The sequence below is a fragment of the Rhinichthys klamathensis genome, unplaced genomic scaffold, assembly GCF_029890125.1.
Source record: "Rhinichthys klamathensis goyatoka isolate OS25496 unplaced genomic scaffold, OSU_Roscu_1.1 h1tg000372l_1, whole genome shotgun sequence".
In the NCBI taxonomy this organism is placed as follows: Eukaryota; Metazoa; Chordata; class Actinopteri; order Cypriniformes; family Leuciscidae; genus Rhinichthys; species Rhinichthys klamathensis.
Window position 1 is genome coordinate 713,089 of NW_026606879.1, and position 13,043 is coordinate 726,131.

The 13,043-nt window shown below is 47.0% G+C and overlaps 1 protein-coding gene across 1 annotated transcript in view; it reads right to left on the reverse strand.

Moving 5' to 3' along the window:
- Window positions 1-13,043, reverse strand: part of st6gal2b (ST6 beta-galactosamide alpha-2,6-sialyltranferase 2b) — a 70,946-nt gene that overhangs the window by 33,007 nt on the left and 24,896 nt on the right. The gene's annotated exons all lie outside the window — the stretch shown is intronic.

Here is a 13,043-nt window from a genome sequence, read left to right on the forward strand (position 1 = left end):
CGGATGATGTCCCGCGGTCTTCCCGGTCAAATGACGCGGGTGGGCCGCGGGTGTCATTCGGCGCTCCAGAGGAAGATGCTATGTCGATTGCAGCATCACAAGGTGGGCAAGAGTCATCGGGAGATGACGACTCGGCTGTGCTGCCTCCTTCGGGTGTGCCAGCATTGCCCGAGCCAGATCCCGAGATGGCCGCCATGCTTTCCCGGGCGGCCACGAGCATCGGGTTAGAGTGGAACCCTCTGCCCTGTCTCGAGCGCTCGCGGCTTGATGATTGGTTTTTGGGTGCGGCCGCTGACTCTCGTCGGGGGCCAACCCCAATTCCTTTCTTCCCGGAGGTGCATGAGGAGGTCACGAGGTCCTGGAAGACACCCTTGTCTTCCCATGATCGCTCGGCGACCTCCTCCGCCTTTACTCCCCTCGATCAGGCCACTGCCGAAGGGTACACTGGGGTCCCCATGGTGGAACGCTCTGTTGCGATGCAACTGTGTCCGCAGAGTGCTTCTTCCCGTGGTGACCCAAAGCACCCCTCCAAAGCCTGTAGGTTTTCGTCCACTCTCGTGGCCAAGTCCTATAGAGCCGCGGGGCAGGCAGCCGCCTCTTTGCATGCCATGGCCATTCTGCAGGTCTACCAGGCCCAGATGCTCAAGGACATGCACAAGGGGAGGACTGACCCAGGGCTCTTTGATGAGCTGCGTGCCGCCACTGTTTGCTTTCGAGGGGCAGGCATACCAGTACGCGGTTCTCCCATTCGGGCTAGCCCTGTCTCCTCGCGTCTTCACGAAGGTCCTCGAGGCAGCCCTTGTGCCGCTTCGGCTACACGGGGTTCGCATCCTGAACTATCTCAACGACTGGCTGATCCTAGCTCACTCTCGAGACCAGGTTTGCAAACACAGGGGCCTAGTGCTCCGGCACCTAGCTCGTCTGGGCCTTCGGGTCAACTGGGAGAAGAGCAAACTTTGCCCCGTGCAGAGGATCTCTTTTCTCGGTATGGAGATCGACTCGGTCGCCATGTGCGCACAGCTTACGAGCGAGCACGCGCAGTCACTGCTGACTTGCCTGAGACAGTTCGAGGGCAAGAGTGCGGTTCCACTGAAACTTTTTCAGAGGCTCCTGGGGCATATGGCATCCACAGCCGCAGCAACGCTGCTCGGATTGCTTCATATGAGACCGCTTCAGCACTGGCTTTGCGATCGAGTCCCGAGGTGGGCATGGCAACAAGGCACGCTCCGAGTACCAGTTACTCCGACCTGCCGTCATACCTTCACCCCGTGGACGAACCTCAGCTTTCTACGGGCAGGAGTGCCCTTAGAACGAGTTTCCAGGCATGTTGTTGTCTCAACAGGTGCCTCCTCCACGGGCCGGGGTGCCATGTGCAATGGACATGCTGCCGCGGGCTCCTGGACAGGACACCAGCGCCTATGGCATGTCAATTGGCTCGAGTTGCAGGCAGTACGTCTCGCTCTGCACCGCTTCCATGCGTTGCTCAAGAACCAGCACGTACTAGTCCGTTCAGACAATACCGCGACAGTAGCGTACATCAACCGACAAGGTGGTCTACGCTCCCGCCGTATGTCACAACTCGCCCGACACCTCCTCTTATGGAGTCAGAAGCATCTGAGGTCGCTTCGAGCCATTTATATCCCGGGAGACCTGAACTGTGCAGCCGACGAGCTCTCACGACTTCAGCCTCTTCCTGGAGAATGGAGACTCCATCCCCAGTCGGTCCAGCTGATTTGGGATCAGTTCGGGGACGCACAGGTAGATCTGTTTGCCTCCCACGACTGGTACCACTGCGAACTGTTTTACTCCCTGACCGAGGGCACGCTCGGCACGGATGCACTGGCGCACAGCTGGCCGCGGGGCCTCCGCAAATATGCGTTTCCCCCAGTGAACCTTCTTGCACAGACCCTGTGCAAGATCAGGGAGGACGAGGAGCAGGTCATTCTGGTCGCGCCACACTGGCCCACCCGGACCTGGTTCTCTGAACTTATACTCCTCGCGACAGCACCTCCCTGGCCAATTCCTCTGGGAAAGGACCTCCTTTCTCAGGGGCGGGGCACCCTATGGCACCCTCGTCCCGATCTTTGGAACCTCCACGTGTGGCTCCTGGACGGGACGAGGCAGGTTTGAGTACCCTACCACCAGCGGTGGTGGCCACGATCACTTCCGCTAGAGCATCGTCCACCAGACATGCGTTGAAGTGGAACCTCTTCGTCTCCTGGTGCTCTTCTCACCGAGAAGACCCCAGAAAATGCCCGATCAGTGTCGTGCTTTCCTTCTTGCAAGAAGGGTTGGAGCGAAGGCTGTCTCCCTCCACCCTGAAGGTTTATGTTGCCGCTATCGCCGCACATCATGACCAAGTTGAAGGTAAGTCCGTGGGAAAGCACGACCTGATCATCAGGTTCCTGAGAGGAGCGAGGAGACTGAATCCTCCTCGCCCTCCTCTCGTCCCCTCTTGGGACCTCTCAGTGGTTCTAACTGCCCTGCAGAGTGCTCCCTTTGAGCCTCTGCAATCAGTGGAGCTTAAGTTCCTGTCAATTAAGACAGCGCTCCTGGTTGCATTGGCCTCCATTAAGAGGGTAGGGGACCTGCACGCATTTTCTGTAGACGAAGCGTGCCTGGAATTCGGGCCGGCCTGTTCTCACGTGATCCTGAGACCCCGGCCTGGATATGTGCCCAAGGTTCCCACCACTCCCTTCCGGGACCAGGTGGTGAACCTGCAAGCGCTGCCCTCGGAGGAGGCAGACCCAGCCTTGGCACTGCTCTGTCCAGTACGCGCTCTTTGTGCCTACGTAGACAGGACGCAGTGTTTTAGGACCTCAGACCAGCTCTTTGTCTGTTATGGTGGGAAGCTGAAGGGAAAGGCTCTCTCCAAGCAAAGGCTGTCTCACTGGATAGTGGACGCCATTGCTTTGGCATACCAGCAGCAAGCTCGACCGTGCCCCCTTGGTGTGACTGCCCACTCCACGCGGAGTGTGGCATTCTCTTGGGCTCTAGCGCATGGCGCCTCGCTAACAGACATCTGCAGAGCTGCAGGCTGGGCGACACCGAACACCTGGAGCCTGTGTCCTCCCGTGTACTCGCTTCAACCAGCCGGTACTAGGACCCGCTCAGGTGTCTTCGCTTGGTCGCCATTCCACTCTACGGACTGGATACGTGCGATATTCTCCTCAGGTGAGCCTCTCAAGCCCTGAGTTCCTCCAGCACTCCTGACGTCGGCGCCAGTGTCTGTTGCCTGTGCGTCGGCTAGGTGCCTCCCGTGTGCATGGTCCCTCCCTGAGCGACCCCCACATGTGTATTTCCACTGTAAGCCTCTCTGAGCGTGTGTCTTTCCCTTGGCAAGCCACCTTGCCATCCCTGGGGTTGAAATATTCCACCTGCGGCTGGACACCCCAGTGTTTTCCATATGCTTCCTTCGGGTCATATGTGTATTCTCTAAGTCCCCCCCCCCCCCCCCCCCCCCCACCCCCCACCCCCCACCCCCCCTCTGGTTTGGCATTAATTGCATACTTCTCTGACTTGAGATATGCTCCCCAGTGTTCCTTGGTATTGCTGTGCTAAATAGGAATCCTTCGTCCGTGCTAGTCTCACGACAGGGATCTCAGATTTACGCAGGGCACTGGAAGACAGCTGTGAATGTGGCGTGATTAGACTGGTAACCCCATTCGTCGTCATCCGACGGAACTCGGAGTGACAACGAAAGGGAACGTCTCGGTTACGTATGTAACCCTCGTTCCCTGAGACGTTCCGTCTTCCTGCCACTTCCGCTGTACCGCGGGGATTGCCTGAGCTCAGCCTTGGCTACTCAGCGAAGAAACATCTGCATATTGACGGCGTTCTTCTTTTATACCCACGAGGTGGGGCTGAGTTGCACCATGCAAATTCCGCAGACCCATGGCATTTCTTTGCCATTGGCTCGTTTTGTAAGACTCGAAGTTGATAGGCTTTCTAAGCGAAACCCCATTCGTCGTCATCCGACGGAACAGGGAAACTACGGTACTGCATATAATTAATTAATCTCGGTTACGTATGTAACCCTCGTTCCCTGAGTAGGGAACGGAGACGTTCTACATTTTTGTTAATTATATGCAGTACCGTAGTTTCCCTGTAGGGACCGCTAATGAACTGGGTGACTGAGAAGAAAATATTGAGAGAAGAAGACTGTATATAGCTGATACACAGGAGGTGATCAAGCGCTGCTTTTGAAGTACAAAAATACGCGATTTTTTGACAAAAAGAGTTTAAACTTTTCATAAGATTTATGAAGTATGTTCATGGGTTAAAAAAAAGGGGAATTCCCTTTGATTTTATTGAGAAACTTTTGCGAACTCTGGTGAGTTTCTGTGTTAAGAGAAATGTTTAGTCGATGTGCTTTAACTGATTAACGATCAGAAGTATATATTGAATGGAAAAAAAAACAGTCAAGAGTTAAAAGATGATGTTAATTGAAAGTTAAAATGTTCTTTTTGTATTTGAATTCTTGTTATACGAACGGAGATCGGGGAAACTGATAGATTTAATTTTTGATACATTTATTTTATGATGTTCCCTGTATATATGTAAGAAAAAAAAGTATTTATATATGAAAGTGGGTATTTTGAGGTGCAGATGATAAATCTGTGCGTTGAACAGATTTTATTTGTGCGTAATGAGTATGCTCGCGTGTACAATGTTATAATTAATAACATTAAGCTAACACGTGTATGAACATGTGAGTGATGCTTTTGTGATTTCATTTACTCGTGAGTTTATTGAATGAAAAGCATATTTGAATTTTGAGAGATGTTGACTGTGAATTGTGTTTCGTGTAGATTGTTTTTTTTTTGTTGCCTGATTCCATTCTGTGAAAAGATCAACTGTGAGCTATGGCGAGCCAGGCCGTGATTGGTGAAGGGCCTACTGCGTTCTACTGACGTTCAACCCGGACCAGTTTCCATCTGTTTGCATCGTTGGATTCATTTCAATTACAGCTAAGCAGTTACTTGATACACACACACTACCCGGGTAGTAAAAAAAGGCCTTACATATACAATTAATTTTATACACACACACACATCAACTTTCGAAGGAACCAGGAGGACTTTTGGACATTTTATTTTTCTTTATTTTCATTTTTTTTCCCTTTTATTTTTGGATCTTTCATGCACAACCTGGACTAAATATTGTTTTTCCCTCCATTTCAGATAGTGTTGTGGCGAGACCTCAATATATTTAGCCATTGAAGCATTTGTTTGTTAAGTTGTTTCATGTACAATAAATATGCTGGCTGTTAGCTGATTTACACCATTTGGCCTAAACTTTATTTCTATCCTCCTAGAGTCGAACCTAGTCTTATATATTCAGAGTAGTAGAACACTTATGGTGTTCTATTGACAACTTTAACAGTGTTACAATTGGTTTTGCTATGTTTCACAGAACCAAGATTTGCTGTAGTTATGTTAGCCCTATGAACAGAACAGTTTTGAGTGTCACTGTTTGTCAGGAACTGGTGATGCTGGCGACTAACAACCAACCCTTGCTTGTAAATACTTTTTGTTCCTTCTTGTCATTCCTTAAGTCATCTTTGCTTTATTTTTCTTGAAGCATTATTTTGCTTCGCTGAAGTTCCGCTATATAAAGAGACATCCACTCTTACATTGAGTGTTCGTGTATTTTGAGGGCAGAGCAATGAAGAGAGGGGTGTGATTGTATTGATTTCAAATATCTTTCTCAGAAATCACTAACTTTATAAACTAACACCTTTATAAATTGCATACATTGAAACATCTGACAACTTACCCCAAAATAATTTACTTAATTTTCATAATAATAAACTTGCCCTGACCAGACATGAAACATACCCTTGTCTGGAATTCTGAGATAACATACTAACCTTTTAACCTTTCAGCCAAAATGCCTGCATAATATTTGACTCTTGTCTGAATGTATTGAATAATGATATCAATAATTTTCACAAACATTCACAAACAACTCTTAATTCTACTTTAGATTTTTAGTATTTGAAACCAACATAAAACAATGTGTTATAGGACATTTGACACAAAACCACAGTTATTGAGATGCAACACATTATATGTGACAAACATATGTTTGTGTTCATTAATTGAATCAGACTGCACAAAGTGGCCAATTATGACCAATTTCATATCATAAGATATTGCTCCCTCTAGTGTTGTAAGGCAAATTCTACCATATTAAACTCCTAGTGGACAGGAGCCTGATGTACAGGTATATTGGATTGTTTTTCTTCATCCATATCCCTAGTAAACTAAGTAATTATGTATTCACTGACCTCAATAATCAAAACTGAATATGACAAGACAAATCAAAATATGTCTGCTGTGCATTATCTTCTTCCATCAATATCTTTCACGTGCAACACATTAAATCACCACTAGATGGCAGCAAAATACAATTCACTTGGCAACAGAAACTATTTGATCTAGACTCACATCACAAGCTTTCACTTTATTGATAATGTAAGTAAAACTAATTTTACGATCAAATAAACAATTCAGAGCAAACGTTTGTGGTGGCTTTAAATGTTAAATATTTTGCTGTAATGCTGTAAGTTTCTAGACATAGTTCCAATATCCAGTTTCTGAACTTGTTTAATAGAACATCCAATAAGACACTAGCAAATAGACAAAAACATGTAAAGACTGTGTGACAGCAGTGCTCTCGTTCTTTCTCACAATGAAGCAGGGCAATGCTGTTCAAGACATAGACATAATAGAGAGTAGACGCCCTATCGACCGCTACTGCCTACTGGCGCGGACGAGCCGTGGGGCCGCCATCTTAGACCGGTCACCCGCTCCGCTCAGTGTAATCTGTTTGGCAGGTGCAATGAGCTGTCAGCGCATTTAATTAATCATATCTCACTGAATACCGAACTGATTTTCACGTGGGTTTTTTTGCTGCAAAGGTCATACATGTAGCTATGATACAGGACACATACAAATACACAAAATACAACCAATAGTACGGTAATGTTAAATCTTACTTGTGAAAAGTAATCCTCCGGCCAGAGCCCTATTTGTGATGGTCCGCCGATTTGAGCAGGAATATGCTGCACAGGTCTCTGGCATCTTAACTACTGCTATGCAACGCAATTAGGAGGAGTATGACCGGTTAAAGATGGCGGCTGCATTTTTTGCGCCCAGCGGCCAATAGGGCATCTAGCTCTATATTATGTCTGTGGTTCAAGGGCTTCTAGAGAACAGGGAGCACTGCTCTCATGCTTATCTGCCATTGGCTGTTCATGTTCCAACACATAAAAAAATTAGGCCTTGTGCATCAATGTCTCTATTCAACAGCAGACCAAATCAAGGACTAACAAGGAGAAAAAAAAATAGAGACGATGAATTGAGTAGAAGAAATTGAATGAGGGAGTGAAAGTAAAAGCGAGAGAGAAAAAGAAAGAGAGAGCAACTATCAAAACAAGACAAGAAAGTGGCGGTTTGGCTAAAAAAAGTTGTAGCAGCCCTTCAACTTGGAATAAACAGGCTTGGGAGTGTTTCCATACGGGTGTACTTTTATTTAGACGAGTGTGCATAGCATCAACACCGTGAAAACACTAAAAGGAAAATAACAAAGGCAGTTTAGCTAGATGCAAAATGATCCTTTGACAAATGCACAAATGCTAGAAAGCTAGCATCAGATTGACAACAGCATAGCAGGCAACAGCCATCACAAAATGAATCTCATTTCCATTTACATGAACATATGAAATTAATTAATGTGAAAAAGTACATTACAATGAACCACATACCTCGCTCCGCATATCAAAGGGTGCTAAAAGTCAGAAAGTTTGACACATCTTTGCTTAAATGTATTGTGCCGTTGTTGTTGTTGTTGTTAACAGGCATGCTTTATTTGCTCTGCCTTAGGACTGCAAGTGTCCTGGGACAGGTGAGGGTGTGAGTGGGAAACCCACTGCTGAAACTTGGCCCTGGTTTGTTCTCATAGATTAGGTGTTGGGACAGAGCTACTCCACCAACCCCCCTGTCCTAATTGCCTCCATCCCTGAGGACAGACCAGGGCAGACTTCAGCAGTGTGTGACCAAGAAGAGGAGGAGCAAGCAGCACCAGCATCAGCACCACCACCAGCAGGAGCACCAGCACAAGCAGGAGAACCAGGCCTAGCACCAGCAGCACCAGCACCACGAAGAAGGCGAGACAGAGAGGACGAGTTTTTGGACTTGGTCAGAGAAGACATGGGACTGCAGAGGGAGGCAGAGGCGAGGAGAGCACAGGAGAGTAGGACGAGGATGGACAGGCTGTTTTCTCTTCTTGAAAGAATGAATGAGAACAGTGTTGTTTTCGTCAACGATGACGATAACGAAATGATTTCGTTGACGCACTTTTTTTTTATGACGATAACGCGACGATGACTAGCTAAAAATGGCTCTAAGGTGACTAAAACATGACGAGACGTTTTCGAGTTTTCGTTGACAAGACGAGACGGAACGAAAATGATTACAAGTCTGACGTTCACAATCACAAGCATGTCATTTCTGCCTATTTTGTGTGAAATCTGTCTGTTTTGAGCTAAAAAAAAGTATCAGCAATGCTGCCGCTTCCTTGTTTTGGGTAGGCTACCCATGCCGCCGCGCGCACCAGATTCCACACAACACACCTGCGGCTGCGGCTAGTCACTCACCACACATCTTCGAAGGACCACCGCAGCGATCGAAGCCAATAGACGGGATTGGTGGTCGGAAACGACGAGATGATTTATGGACATACTTTCAGTTTCAGTATAATCCAGCGGTTCTCAAAGTGTGGGGCGCGCCCCACTGGCGTGACAGGTCTCCTCCAAACGGGAGGAAATTTTCCGTTTTATGCCTTTGTATCTTTATTCGCTCATGGCGTCCGCATCGTCAACTTCATCTTTGCTGCGACACCGAAAACTCCAGTTTATTAATAAACAATTAAATGTCTCCTTGCTATTTTTTTACACATTCATAATCATTACTTTTGCCGGTTCTTTGTGGCAAGCTTTATGCGTGCGGTCGTGCGCTCGAGTGCGGCTATAACGCTCATTTTCCTGTATAGCCTATTTAAGTAATTAAATTAATATAAAGGGGCGATTTGTCCACTAATGGCTTAAATGAACAACTACTAGTCGACTAGAATAAAAACTTTAGTCGGAGGCAGCCCTTATTCCACATATTCTCGAACCAGCAGGCCATTCTGTGTTGAGCGCGCGAGCCTGAGCTGAATGAGCGAGCCGAGGAATATTCAGAAATGCGCTCTCCGCTCACATGCTCTGATCGGAACAAAGGAATATTACAATAATTAATCATTAGTTTATATCTTATACACTGCCCATACACTACCCATCATTTTAATCCCATATCAAACACAGTATGTTATTTCTATTTTATCTATTTAAAACAACAACAACACGTTTTTAAGTATAAGGCTAAAGGCAGAGAGCTGTGTGCATTCTTCTTCCCTTTGCCACATCATATCTCTGTGAGATGGGCTTTTCAGCTTCACTGAAAACAAAGTACAGATCTCAGCTGAACATTGAGCATGACTTTTGAGAAATTGTGCAATGCAAAACAGGCTCATTGCAGCCACTAATGCAGGGATAAATAGACCTGTCTTGCCAAATGGATTTCTATTCTTTTCTCTTTTTTTAACAGATTGCAAAGTGGCACTTTTATTTCTTTTCCATTTTTGAACTTGATACAAATTGACACAGCTGCACTTTTATTTTCTCTATTTTTTAAAGACTATTTTTTTTTTTTTTACTAAACTTGACAAAAACTTGACTAAAACCTTTTTTTGTTTTCGTCGACTAAAACTTGACTAAAACTATTAAGTTTATAAGTGACTAAAATGTGACTAAAACTAAAAAGCATTTTCGTCCAAAAGACTAAGACTAAGACTAAAACTAAAAGGGCTGCCAAAAACAACACTGAATGAGAATTATATATATACACTCACCGGCCACTTTATTAGGTACACCTGTCCAACTGCTCGTTAACACTTAATTTCTAAGCAGCCAATCACATGGCGGCAACTCAGTGCATTTAGGCATGTAGACATGGTCAAGACAATCTCCTGCAGTTCAAACCGAGCATCAGTATGGGGAAGAAAGTTGATTTGAGTGACTTTGAACGTGGCATGATTGTTGGTGCCAGAAGGGCTGGTCTGAGTATTTCAGAAACTGCTAATCTACTGGGATTTTCACGCACAACCATCTCTAGGGTTTACAGAGAATGGTCCGAAAAAGAAAAAACATCCAGTGAGCGGCAGTTCTGTGGGCGGAAATGCCTTGTTGATGCCAGAGGTCAGAGGAGAATGGCCAGACTGGTTCGAGCTGATAGAAGGGCAACAGTGACTGAAATAACCACTCGTTACAACCGAGGTATGCAGCAAAGCATTTGTGAAACCACAACACGCACAACCTTGAGGCGGATGGGCTACAACAGCAGAAGACTCCACCGGGTACCACTCATCTCCACTACAAATAGGAAAAAGAGGCTACAATTTGCAAGAGCTCACCAAAATTGAACAGTTGAAGACTGGAAAAATGTTGCCTGGTCTGATGAGTCTCGATTTCTGTTGAGACATTCAGATGTTAGAGTCAGAATTTGGCGTAAACAGAATGAGAACATGGAACCATCATGCCTTGTTACCACTGTGCAGGCTGGTGGTGGTGGTGTAATGGTGTGGGGGATGTTTTCCTGGCACACTTTAGGCCCCTTAGTGCCAATTGGGCATCGTTTAAATGCCACGGCCTACCTGAGCATTGTTTCTGACCATGTCCATCCCTTTATGGCCACCATGTACCCATCCTCTGATGGCTACTTCCACCATGTCACAAAGCTCTAATCATTTCAAATTGGTTTCTTGAACATGACAATGAGTTCACTGTACTAAAATGGCCTCCACAGTCACCAGATCTCAACCCAATAGAGCATCTTTGGGATGTGCTGGAACGGGAGATTCGCATCATGGATGTGCAGCCGACAAATCTGCGGCAACTGTGTGATGCCATCATGTCAATATGGACCAAACTCCCTGAGGAATGCTTCCAGCACCTTGTTGAATCTATGCCACGAAGAATTGAGGCAGTTCTGAAGGCAAAAGGGGGTCCAACCCGTTACTAGCATGGGGTACCTAATAAAGTGGCCGGTGAGTGTGTGTATATATATATATATATATATATATATATATATATATATATATATTCTTGTTTAACTTTTTTTCATTATTTCTTTTTATGCAACTTTAAATGTGTAAATAAAAGAGAATTCATGGCTCTGGAAATTGTTTATTTTTGTAATGGTCTCTGAGTGTTTGAGTGGATATTTCCACTATCCACTAAGTTGTCTACCAACAGGTTTGCAGGGCTGACTCATGGAATAAATAATGAGATACTTTATTTGTCACGGTTCATGAATTCACTGTCTCTCTCTCGTCTCGCGTGCTGTTGTGTGTGTGTGTCTGTGGGCATGGTCACTGATCACTGATGATCAGCAGCGCCAGCTGGCTTCAATTTGTTTGTCCCTTTGTATGTTCAGTAACTGGTGTCTCATGTTGTCAGATCGTTGTGGTTTTCTTGGTGTGTTTCCTGTTCCTGTTCCTGTGTTCGTGTTGGATTGTGGATTCCCTGTGTCGTTGTCGTCGTTCTCGTTTGGATTCTCCGCACATTCACTGGATCACCGAGCACCGTCACGAGGAACTTTCACGGGATCAGACCACCAGCACCAGCACCTGTCCTCCACCGAAGTCCCTGCGTCACCAACCATCCTGCATTGGTGTCCGCCCGACTGTCCACTGTGTTGCTGCCGTCTGTGTTTTGTGCCTACTGACCTACTTGTCTGTGCACTTTAATAAAGAGCGTTATTGCATTTAAATCCTGTTACTGTCGTCCGTTACAGAACGATCTGACCACATCATGCGGCGCCACGAGTTGGGACGAATTTGCTTCTCGGAGCATCGCAAGAATGGACACCCAAGAGGAGAGCATCTCCAACACAGGTCGGCGGTCCAAGCGCTTGTGACGCAGGTGTCCGAGCTCACCCAACAACTTCAACAACTAAGAGTTCCCACTGCGCAACCCACACCGCCCGTTTAGCCCATTCCACCAGAGCCGCACCATCAGCGTGAACCCCGACTACCCACGCCAGAGGGTTATGCAGGTGAACCAGAGTATTGTAGAGCATTTCTGACTCGGTGTTCAATGCATTTTTCATTACAGCCGCTGACATTCAACCAGGAACAGACCAAAGAGGCATTTGTCCTCATGTTGCTATCGGGCAAGGCGGCTCTTTGGAGAACGGCGGTGTGGGAGAATCAAGACCCATGCTGCGCCTCGTTCCGGGCACTCTCCGAGGAGATGAGAAGGGTCTTCGATCGTGCGGTAGCGGGTAGGGAGGCGGCCAGACTACTCGCTGATCTCCGCCAAGGTAACGGCTCGGTGTCGGAATATTCCATCTAGTTCCGCACCCTGGCTGCAGAGTGCCGATGGAACGAGGAGGCGCAGTGGGACAGATTTCTGCATGGGTTGGCTGATCGTGTCCAGAGAGAGATTTATATGCTGGATCTTCCACCCAGCTTGAATGGACTCATCGAACTGGCGCTAAGAGTTGATACTCGGCTGAGCAGAATGGGTCGCTTCCAGCAGAACCATTCGTTTCGCGGCATGGAGACCCTGCGCGCCGACAACCTGGACACGGTCAGCCCCGTATCCGATCCCGAGCCCATGCAGGTGGGTAGAGCTCGGCTTTCCCGGGAGGAGAGAGAACGGCGGAGATCCCAAGGACTGTGTCTGTACTGTGGGAAAGCGGGCCACTTCATCCACTCATGCCCGGTAAAAGAGCAAGCCCGGTAGTAACAATGAGGCTACTATCGGGTGGGATCTCCGCCGAGAAGACCTCATCATCACCATCATCATCTACTCTCCTTCCGGTAAGACTAAGGTGGGCGACCCACACTCACGACACTAAGGCTTTACTGGATTCGGGGGCAGAAGGTAATTTTATGGACTCTGGACTGGCTCAACGTCTTCACATTCCTGTTTC